This window comes from Schistocerca nitens, chromosome 4 (genome assembly GCF_023898315.1).
Source record: "Schistocerca nitens isolate TAMUIC-IGC-003100 chromosome 4, iqSchNite1.1, whole genome shotgun sequence".
NCBI lineage: Eukaryota > Metazoa > Arthropoda > Insecta > Orthoptera > Acrididae > Schistocerca > Schistocerca nitens.
The window spans coordinates 621,642,255-621,653,598 of NC_064617.1; the positions used below are offsets into that span (position 1 = coordinate 621,642,255).

General features: G+C 44.0%; 1 non-coding gene across 1 annotated transcript; it reads right to left on the minus strand.

Annotated features, from left to right (window-relative positions):
- Positions 1–5,147: 5,147 nt before the first annotated feature.
- Positions 5,148–5,222, minus strand: Trnas-cga (transfer RNA serine (anticodon CGA)). The gene has a single exon. It is a non-coding gene; the product is annotated as a tRNA-Ser (tRNA).
- Between the last annotated feature and the right edge of the window lie 6,122 nt (positions 5,223–11,344).

The following is an 11,344-nucleotide window of genomic DNA, read 5'->3' on the forward strand; positions in this document are numbered from 1 at the left end:
GGTGGAAAAAGAGGCACTTTGACTGGCTACGAATAACAAGAAAAGGAAGCATGAGTGGTGGAGGGGTGATTGTGAGAATGCATTCGAGACCAGGAGGAAAGCTTGGATGAAATGGCTATCCTGTATAAAGCAAGCACACTGATCGAACTTTCAAAATGCGAGAAGAATTGCTAGAAAAACGATCACAAATGCCAAGGAAGTAGATGGAATGAGAAACTCGAAGAAGCAAACACAACCTTCAAGAAACACAAATCGCATTTCCAGAGAAATGATTAGCATACTTAAAGGCTTCAAGGTAAAAGAACCCTCCTAAAAGGACAAGCCGGCAAATTAAAAATTGGGGAGAAAGAGGTGTGCGAGGAAACGGCTAGTTATCTTAAGGATTTGCCGAATGCAGAAGCTCCGATTCTAAAGTGGACACATTTACGCTCTAGGGACGAAAGTCAGGATAGTCTATACAATGCACCCACCAGCGCAGAAGTAGCAGAGGCAATTAAAAACCCCAAAAACTACAAGGCATCAGGCAATGATGGTATCTGTACTTAAGAGATCAAGTGGATTGGGCCTGAAATAGAAAGAAGTGTGTACAATAAAATAATGGATATCTGGAGAAATAAGAAAGTACCCACAGACTGGAAAGATGTCGTTATAATACCACTACACAATAAAGGGGACAAGAAAGTACTGAATAACGGCAGGGGGTCTCTTAAACACAGGGTACAAGGCTTTGTCTACAATCTTACTGAACAGAATTGAAGAACAAGTGGGGCCGACAGTAGGAGAGTACCAGTGTGGCTATAAAATTGGGAGGAAGTGTACAGAACAGATATTTGGAATAAAAAGGTTAATGGAACACAGAGATAGGAAAGGAAAAACATAACAGTGACATTTGTGGACTTCCAAAACGTCTACGATTCACTTGACAGGAGTACTCTGCTTGATGTGTTAGAAGATAGAGGACTGGATGCAACAACACATGCAATAACAAAGGAAACGTTAAGTGACACTACTGGCAGGATCAGGCATCCCAGTACGCTGTCAGACAGCTTCGAAATGATAGCAGGAGTCCGGCAAGGGGATTGACTGTCAACGATTTTGTGTAACTTGGTTTTGGACGAATTAGTGAGACAGCGAGAGAACTAAATAGTAACATGAAGATAACGGTGTGCAAATAGGGTACAAGGTCAAACATAATGCAATAGTGGACAGCCTATCATTCGCAGATGACATGACACTCTTAAATGAGACAAAAGAAGAGGCGAAGACAGCACTGAAAAATCTAGCCGAAACTGCAGGAAAGGTCGGACTGAAGATTACATATAAGAAGACCACGATATTGGAGTCTGACTGGAATATAGGTGGCCAAGTGGTTGACAAACACAGCAATTTTCGTTATTTTGGGGCATACAGAGCAACAGTACCGCAGTAGACAGGGCACAGCTTTTGCAGAAGCTTCGGTATGTGGTGTAAACAATATATGACTAGAATAATCTGGCACGGAATGCCAATTTGCGACATTACACAGCAAATGTAAGAAATGGTGCTCTGTTTGCATCAGAAACGATCACACTCGGCAAACGACCATGTATAGATTTGGAGAAGGAGGGGCGGAAAATTTTGAGGGACATGTCGGGCACTAAAATACTTGGGGATATCTGGATTCACAGAAGACGATAGGAACTGAATGAAAATATTGAAACCATATCGCGCGGAAGGCTACGATTTGTTGGGCACATCATGCGGATGGATGAGGAGGTTGTATAAGAAGATACGGAGTGCAACATGCCTTACGGGAAACAACTGGGTGAAGGAAGTCAGATGATTGGAAGGCTGTAGGAATAAATGAAAGGAGTCTGCAGGCAGTAGTACAGGACAGGGAGAAGTATAAAGGGTTAGTGGATGGCCACAGGTGGCCGGACACCAAAATCTAGGTTGTCGTAACAGAAGAAGAAAGAAACAGAGGAAGCCAGTGAATGAAGGGATGTTGGGAAGAAAGAAGACGTGCAAAACAAGCCACACGTGATCCTGAAGGGTCCTAACGAAGTAGTAGAAGAAGAAGAAGAAGAAGTATATCTCTGACCTTGTAGTTATTCTGTTGTCATGTCATAGATGTATATACTTAAATGGTGAAATCTGAGCTATTTTAGTGCCAGAAGTAACTGCCTTTCTGATGTAATGAACGTCTTTGACTTTAATCTGAGGGATATAAAATTTTTATTCTATATTTGGTGCAATTTTTAATACACCTCTCTGACTGGTTGGAAATAGGAAGTGTTTATAGCAAATAATGTAGTTTGACACCATATTTACGTATTATTTAAATACTATGCTTTAGAATTGGTTGGATAGAGGGAAATAGGAGTAAACAATTGGTGTGTTTCCATCACCTTGGACTTTTAGTACTGCACTAGGACTGGTTGGTTATATGGTAAGGAGCAGGGGATAGGATAAAAGTGAAGAGGATTTTCTTAAACATATCTGTTAGTGCGATTGGTCGATTACCACCATTTTCGATTTCTTAATTCTATTCTATGATTGGCTGGAGATACGGAGACGATGTGATTAGCTGCTTAAAGGGAGGCTGCGGGAGAGATTAGCGGGAGGGGATTCTTTAATTTTACGCTAAGGCGGTTGACATATTAGCCAAATGAATACAAGAAGTCTGTAAATGAATTCGCGATCGTGTTAAGGTACTTCATTTGCAAAGGTCCGTCTTGATCAGAAGAACTGTACACTTCACAATTACCGGTCTCTGCCATTGCCATCTTCAGATCATAATGATATTACAATGTAGATATCAATGGCCGAAACCAGTAACGTATGTATAATACTGCACTATGACTGGATGCACACATGGGTGGGGGGGGGGGTGGGGGGGGAGGTTGTATAGCAAGGTGGACTTTGGTCAATAAGGGGAGGGTTGCATGTTCTTTATTTCTAATTATTGATTGACTGACTGACTTATTTCATTAACTGGCGATTTTATGAGTTCAGTGTCATTGATGACATTATGAATGAACCTAAAAATAAAGATGACAGTGATTGGCTTCAACGTCATGTACTGTCTCTGTAAGGTTCAAAGGTGGGCCACAGCATTTGCAGTAACATAGCAAAATAACTTACCAAATGAATGAAGGTCTTGTGTGAATTCAGAAATTTGTCATTGTTTCGTAGGACATCTCCACTGATTAAATGGTTTAAATAAATGGTTAAAATCGTGTCTATCTTTTTTTTAAAAAATCCTGCAGTGTACTACAGTAATTACAACACAGAAAATTAAAGACAGGATCACGAAAAATTTTAAAAAAAATTGTAAAATGGATATTAACATCGATATGCTGCAGTATTTTGGAAAATGTATTTTATTCGAACAATGTCAATTACCGGGAATAACCTTGTAGAGAACGATCTATTGACAGATAGTGAACACTGATTGAGAAAACATCGTTCTTGTCAAACAGCACTAGTTCTTTACTCATTACTTGAGTGCTATTGACAAGGGACTACAAATCTACAAATTGATTCTGTGTTTATAGATTTCCAAACTGTTTTTGACACTGTACCACACAAGTGGCTTGCAGTGAAATTGCGTGCTACTGCAATATCGTTTCAGTTATGTGACTGGATACGTGGTTTCTTGTCAGAGGGGTCACAGTTCGTAGTTATTGATGGAAAGTCATCGAGTGAAACAGAAGTTATTTCTGGCGTTCCGCAAGGTAACGGTATAGGCCCTTTGGTGTTCCGTATCAATACAGGGTGTTACAAAAAGGTACGGCCAAACTTTCAGGAAACATTCCACACACACAAAGAAAGAAAATATGTTATGTGGACATGTGTCCGGAAACGCTTACTTTCCATGTTAAAGTTCATTTTATTACTTCTCTTCAAATCACATTAATCATGGAATGGAAACACACAGCAACCGAACGTACCAGCGTGACTTCAAACACTTTGTTACAAGAAATGTTCAAAATGTCCTCCGTTAGCGAGGATACATGCATCCACCCTCCGTCGCATGGAATCCCTGATGCGCTGATGCAGCCCTGGAGAATGGCGCATTGTATCACAGCCGTCCACAATATGAGCACGAAGAATCTCTACATTTGGTACCGGGATTGCGTAGACAAGAGCTTTTAAACGCCCCCATAAATGAAAGTCAAGAGGGTTGAGGTCAGGAGAGCGTGGAGGCCATGGAATTGGTCCGCCTCTACCAATCCATCGGTCACCAAATCTGTTGTTGAGAAGCGTACAAACACTTCCACTGAAATGTGCAGGACTTCCATCGCGCATGAACCACATGTTGGGTCGTAAAGGCACATGTTCTAGCAGCACAGGTAGAGTATCCGGTATGAAATCATGATAACGTGCTCCACTGAGCGTAGGTGGACGAAAATAAAATGAGCTCTAACATGGAAATTAAGCGGTTTCGGACACATGTCCGCATTCCATTTCTTCTTTATTTGTGTGAGAGGAATGTTTCCTGAAAGTTTGGCCGTACCTTTTTGTAACACCCTGTATAAACGATTTAGGAGACAATCTGACAAGCCGTCTTAGTTTCTTTGCAGATGATGCAGTAGTTTATCGACTAGTATAGCCATCACAAGATCAAAACAAATTGCAAAACGATTTAGAAAAGAAATTCGTATGGTGTACAGATTGGCAATTGACGATAAATAACGAGAAGTATGTGGTCATTCACATGAGTACTAAATGAATAAGTAAAACGTCGGTTACACGACAAACCGGTCAAATATAAAGCCCGTAAATTCAACTAAATACCTAGGAAATACAATTACGAAATTTCAAGAGAAACAAAGTAATGAAACTTCCTGGCAGATTAAAACTGTGTCCCCAACCGAGACTCGAACTCGGGACCTTTGCCTTTCGCGGGCAAGTGCTCCACCATCTGAGCTGCCGAAGCACGACTCACGCCCGGCCCTCACAGCTACACTTCTGCCAGTATCTCGTCTCCTACCTTCCAAACTTTACAGAAGCTCTCCTGCGAACCTTGCACAACTAGCACTCCTGAAAGAAAGGATACTGTGGAGACATGGCTTAGCCACATCCAGGGGGATGTTTCCAGAATGAGATTTTCACTCTGCAGCGGAGTTTGCGCTGATATGAAACTTCCTGGCCGATTAAAACTGTGTTTCCGACCGAGACTCGAACTCGGGACCTTTGCCTTTCGAGGGCAAGTGCTCTACCATCTGAGCTACCGAAGCACGACTCACGCCCGGCCCTCACAGCTTTACTTCTGCCAGTATCTCGTCTCCTACCTTCCAAATTTTGCATAAGCTCTCCTGCGAACCTTGCACAACTAGCACTCCTGAAAGAAAGGATACTGCAGAGACATGGCTTAGCCACAGCCTGGGGGATGTTTCCAGAATGAGATTTTGACTCTGAGGCGGAGTGTGCGCTGATATGAAATTCCTGGCAGATTAAAACTGTGTGTCCGACCGAGACTCGAACTCGCGACCTTTGCCTTTCGAGGGCAAGTGCTGTACCATCTGTGCTACCGAAGCACGACTCACGCCCGGCCCTCACAGCTTTACTTCTGCCAGTATCCCGTCTCCTACCTTCCAAACATTACAGAAGCTCTCCTGCGAACCTTGCAGAATTAGCACTACTGAAAGAAAGGATACTGCGGAGACATGGCTTAGCAACAGCCTGGGGGATGTTTCCAGAATGAGATTTTCACTCTGCAGCGGAGTGTGCGCTGATATGAAACTTCCTGGCAGATTAAAACTGTGTGCCCGACCGAGACTCGAACTCGGGACCTTTGCCTTTCGCGGGCAAGTGCTCTACCATCCGAGCTACCGAAGCACGACACAAGCCCGGCACTCACAGCTTTACTTCTGCTAGTATCTCGTCTCCTACCTTCCAAACTTTACAGAAGAGCACTTCCCCGCGAAAGGCAAAGGTCCTGAGTTCGAGTCTCGGTCGGGCACACAGTTTTAATCTGCCAGGAAGTTTCATATCAGCGCACACTCCGCTGCAGAGTGAAAATCTCATTCTGAAAACGAAGTAATGTTGTGGGGAAGGCTAACTAAAGACTTAGTTTTATTCGCAGGACACTTAGGAAATGTAACCAATCTACTGAGAATATAGCCTACACTACGCTTGTCTGTCCTCTTCCAGAATACTGCTGCGCAGTTTGGGATTCTTATCAGATACGATTGACGGATTACGTGTAGAAACGTAAAGAAGGGAGACTGGGGGAGGGATTTGAGGGGGGGGGGAGATTTTTTAATTTTACGCTAATATGGTTGACATATTTGCCAAATGAATACATGAGTCTGTAAATGAATTCGCGATCGTTTTGTATTATCGCGAAATAGTGGAGAGAGTGTCTCTGAAATGATACAGGATTTGGGGTGGACATCATTGAAACAAAGGCGTTAGTCGTTGCGGCGGAATCTTCTCACGAAATTTAGATCACCAATATTCTCATATTCCCCTTCGAATGCGAAAATATTTTGTTGACGCCGACCTGATAAGGAGTAACGATCATCATAATAAAATAACGGAAACCAGAACTCGCAAGGAAAGATATAGGTATTCGTTCTTTCCGTGTGCTTTACGATATTGGAATAATAGAGAATTATTGTGAAGGTGGTTCGATGATCTCTCTGCCAGGCACTTAAATGTGATTTGCAGAGTATCCGTGGAGATGTAGATTGGAAACAAGTATAAAAAAATGAAGAACAAGGGCAGTGGATGGTCCCCAATACATCGATGAAAAAGTTGGAGGCTCGAAATAAATATAGAATCAAGTATTTCCTCAGTCTATAGCTTCTGACTCACCCGTTGCAAATCTGCCTTATCCTCAGTCCAGTATTAGAGCTGCCTAGGCACTGTCCATCAATACTTGGTCTACACTAGTATTTACCATACCTAATCATGCCACTAGTGTCTTCCGATCTTAGCTTCTGATTGATACATAGAATTTTGTGTGAGAATGGAACTTTTTAATACAATTCATATGCATCCACGTGCACGTGGTTTCACAAACAAGACATGATGTGATTACCTGTCGACGATTCGTGGTTACCTTGATAGAAAGTGGATGCCATACCGCAGCCTCTTTGTTGGCTGTGTCCGCAACAAGGTACGAGACATGTTTGGCGAACGTCCTTGGTAGTGAGATACAGTATCTGATCAAGGGTATCCGGATGCTTTAGTGGACTTTAGTATGAGGTGCTTTCAGCCCTCGATTACACAACGTTTCTGCGGACACTTTCAAAGAGGTATCTGAATGTCTGCAGAACAGTTACCCAATCTTTCTCAAAAGCCGGAACTCCAACTTATTATTTTCTGGGGTCTGGAGTGAAGTCGACGTTCTACGTCAACTCAAAGGTGTTCCATTGGGCTCAGGTCGGGAAGTATGTAAGTCCAATTCAGGAATTTTGCAGTCCATAAATCAATATCTCGCAGCTACTGCGTCGTGGCTTGGTGCATTGTCATACTGACACCAATAGTAATCGTCTCAAAACGGATCCTCTAATGTACGCCGTACACAGTGCTGTGAAATGTGTTCATATCCATCCACATCCAGTGGGTTCTTAAATGCAGTAAGCGTACCACACACTAAACATGAGGGGCAGCCTTTTACCGTTATAACCAACTCCTTGGCACATAAAAAGGCCACTGGACGCCAGATTTAAAAATTCTCACGTCTCTCGGATAAACCATCGCTGGAGGCAGCATGCAAGACGATCGTCAATCTCACTGACATGGAGCTGATTCATATGAGGCGGTTTCGGTTCTGAAGGAGGAACTCAACTTTGCACCCACCCCTAGGTTCACGCCGGTCGCGGACATCGTCAGTGCAGTGCAACAGGTTGCAGCGCGATTACCACCTGAAGCAGCAGAAGAAGTACGTCGGGAAACCTGCGGGGCTCTGACCAGAACTAAACCTACGAAGACTAACATTACCATTAGAGAGAGGGTGGCCATTCGAGACCTAAGAGAGCGCTCTCTGAGATTGTTATTTTGCTTGCTGACAAAGGCAATGCCACTGTTGTTCTTTCCCATAAGGAATACATTGAGAAGATGCAGCGCCTGCTAGATAACGACTCCTATAGGAAGATCAACGCTGACCCCACGAAGAAGGTGGAGAACAATACCAGGGCTCTACTCAAGGAGGCGGATCTACCAGAGGGGGACACCAAGAAATTATCATCTCAAGGACCTTTACCACCAAGACTTTATGGACTCCCTAAGGTCCACAAAGAGGGGGTACCTATGCACCCGATTGTCAGCAACATTAGGGCACCTACTTACTTGCTGGCAAAATATTTGTCTGAATTAATTAGCCCATATGTACGTAAATGCCCTCACCATATCCGTAATTCCGTGAAATTCGTGAAACGTCTCGACAACTTCAGACTGAAAGACCCTGATATCCTAGTGAGCTTCGACGAGGTTTCACTATTCAGCAGGGTGTCTCTACGGGAGTCAGTCGAGCTTATTGGGCATAAATTTGACGAGAAGACCACCGAACTCTTTAGGCATTTCTTGACCTCAACGTATCTTCTGTTTAATGGGGAATATTATGAGCAAACGGAGGGAGTCGCAATGGGCAGCCCACTCCCACCGGTGGTCGCGAATTTGTACATGGAGCACTTCGAGGAGGAAGCCTTGGCGTCATCCAATTGGAAACCTACTTGTTTCTTCCGTTATGTAAACGACACGTTCGTCATCTGGCCCCATGGTAGGGACCATCTCCTGGATTTCCTTACACACCTAAACTCTATACATCCAAACATCAAATTCACTATGGAGACCGAAGCAGAAGGAAGGTTACCATTCCTGGACGTCATGGTCAAGAGAAGAGTTGATGGTACCCTGAGCCACGGCGTGAACAGGAAGAAAACGAACACTGACCTGTACCTGCATGCAGACAGCTGCCACCACCCTTTTCAGAGGAATGGAGTACTGAAAACACTAGTACACAGGGCGCGCAGCATCTCAGAAGCAGAGAATCTGCCCCAGGAATTAGAACTCCTCAAGACCGTGGTCCGGAAAAAACGGGTACTCGGAATGGCAGATTAGACGCGCTCTCCGTCCCACCGCCACAGCACAACCTGTGGAGACGGATGAAGTCACGGAAAAAGAGGTAGCCACTGCCTTTATTCCGTACAATGGCGCACTAACGGGGAAAATCGGCCGCATATTGAAGAAACACAAAAACCGTCTTTTGCCCGCCCAATAAAACACGGGCATTACTGGGAAGTGTGGAAGATGACCTCGGTTTGAGGAAGGCCAGCATGTACCAAATTCCCTGTGAGTGTGGGAAGACCTATATCGGACAGACAGTACGCTCCATTCCCAAGATCATTGCCGAGAACATCAAAGGCACACTCGACTGAAATATCCAAATAAGTCAGCGGTAGCAGATCACTGTTTGTCCGAGAAACACGAGATGGATTATGAGCGTACCAAGATCCTGTCTCAGATCTCTAAATATTGGGAGAGCGTTATAAGGGAGGCTATCGACATTCACACCAGGGAAGATCTTATCAACCGAGATTGCGGCTACAATCTCAGCAAGGCTTGGGACCCGGCATTGAATGTAATTGAGAAGACTCTCAGCAAGAAGTACGAACTGGCGACCAGGGCGGACGTAGTAAGCACATCGACGCTACGGCAGATTCCGACGCCCACTTCTTCGCGACCGCCGGCGATGGGGCATGTACGGCGGAGAGAGTGGCTCGCGGGGGGAAGGGATTTAAATCGGCCGCCCGCCCTCAGGAGCTCAGTTCGTCAGCGCACCTGACGATGGCGACATGTCTGATCGCCGAAATATTGTGCCCATTGGACACTATGAACCGGCGGTATACCCGTGGACCGTTCGAGCAACTCCTCCGTACTTCACGCTGGCACTAAACATGATGGCAGGCTACGTTCTCCACGCATTTACCTAACATACCCTCTTCCATCCGATTGCCGTTGTTACAGTCATCCACTGCCCAGCACGTCCCCCTTTACACCACCTCAAGCGTCGCTTGGCACTGAGTGTAGCTTATGAAGAGCTGCTGGACCATTCTACGGCATTATTTTTACGGCCTACGCGCAGTCCTTGTACTAGCATTACTACTGGCTGCACATTGGAACCGCTTCAGCTAATCTCATACAGTTTTTTGCAACCAGCCTTCGCAATGTTCGACAGTCACAGCATGCCTGCTGTAGCTGTAGTTGTTCCTTTGCCGTTCCACTTGAGATTCACCTGACCAGCAGTCGACATGGGCTCCTGAAATATCCCTGACGGATTTGTAACTCAGGTGTCATCCAAAGACTGTTCTCTATTTAATGTCACTGAGATATCACACTCATCAGTTCTGCTGTTACTGTTTCTCTGTTGACAATACATTATTTCCCATCTCTGTTTATACCACCGGGTTTTCCTCTCGTGTCGTCAATTGGTCAGTTCCGCAATATATGGGGGTGTCGGAATACCTTTGATTAGATAGTGTACCTCTAACAGCACTGCGTAAATAGCTATTGAAAAACCCCAGTCAAAAGAAAGCTGCAAAGATAGTCATACAAACCATGATATGATTTGAAAGTAGTGCAAAGATTGCGAGCTTACATGAGGTGTTCAGAAACGTAAAACTGCGCGTTTTACAAAAATAGAAAAAATCTGCATGTTATGACCAAAATGTTAATGAGCCATAACTGGAATCTGTTAACTCACAGACTTAGCAGCGTCTAACAACTTGTAGGGATACGATAAGGAACAGTGTCACATGCTCCGCTCTAGGTAAATCAGGCGGTAGTCTTCGATTCAGTTGTGGAATAGTAGCATATTTCAATCTATCTACAAACAAGATTGCTTGAAAAACGAAAGAAAGCCAACTTATAAAGTTTGAAGAGCCTAATATGTGTGACGAATCTAGGAGTATACTGCAGACCCCCACAAATTGCTCCAGTAGGGACACCAAATACACCGCACGCAAAGCCGTTCAAGGAATCATTCCTAGCGTTCTCCATACGTGAGCTGAACTGGATTGAGTCCTAATAATTGGTAGCAGTGGAAAAGTAGAACATTCACTCAAACATCACCGTGATATTCAAATAAGTTTTAATGTAATTAATCGAGGGCCAATTTGTTATTTTAGGTAAGTACACTAGAAATTTCATATCAGTGGTATTTAACTGAATACTATGGTTGATGCGATATATTACCCATACATTTCTAAGTCACTTACCTCACAGAAAATCTTCATGACACGAACTAGAGCAAATACGCCAAGCAGCAACTACAGTCAACTAAATAAAAAGATTCTAACTACTATAGTCTCTAACTACTAGAAGCCATGTGGTTAGCAAAGGGGAGATTTTG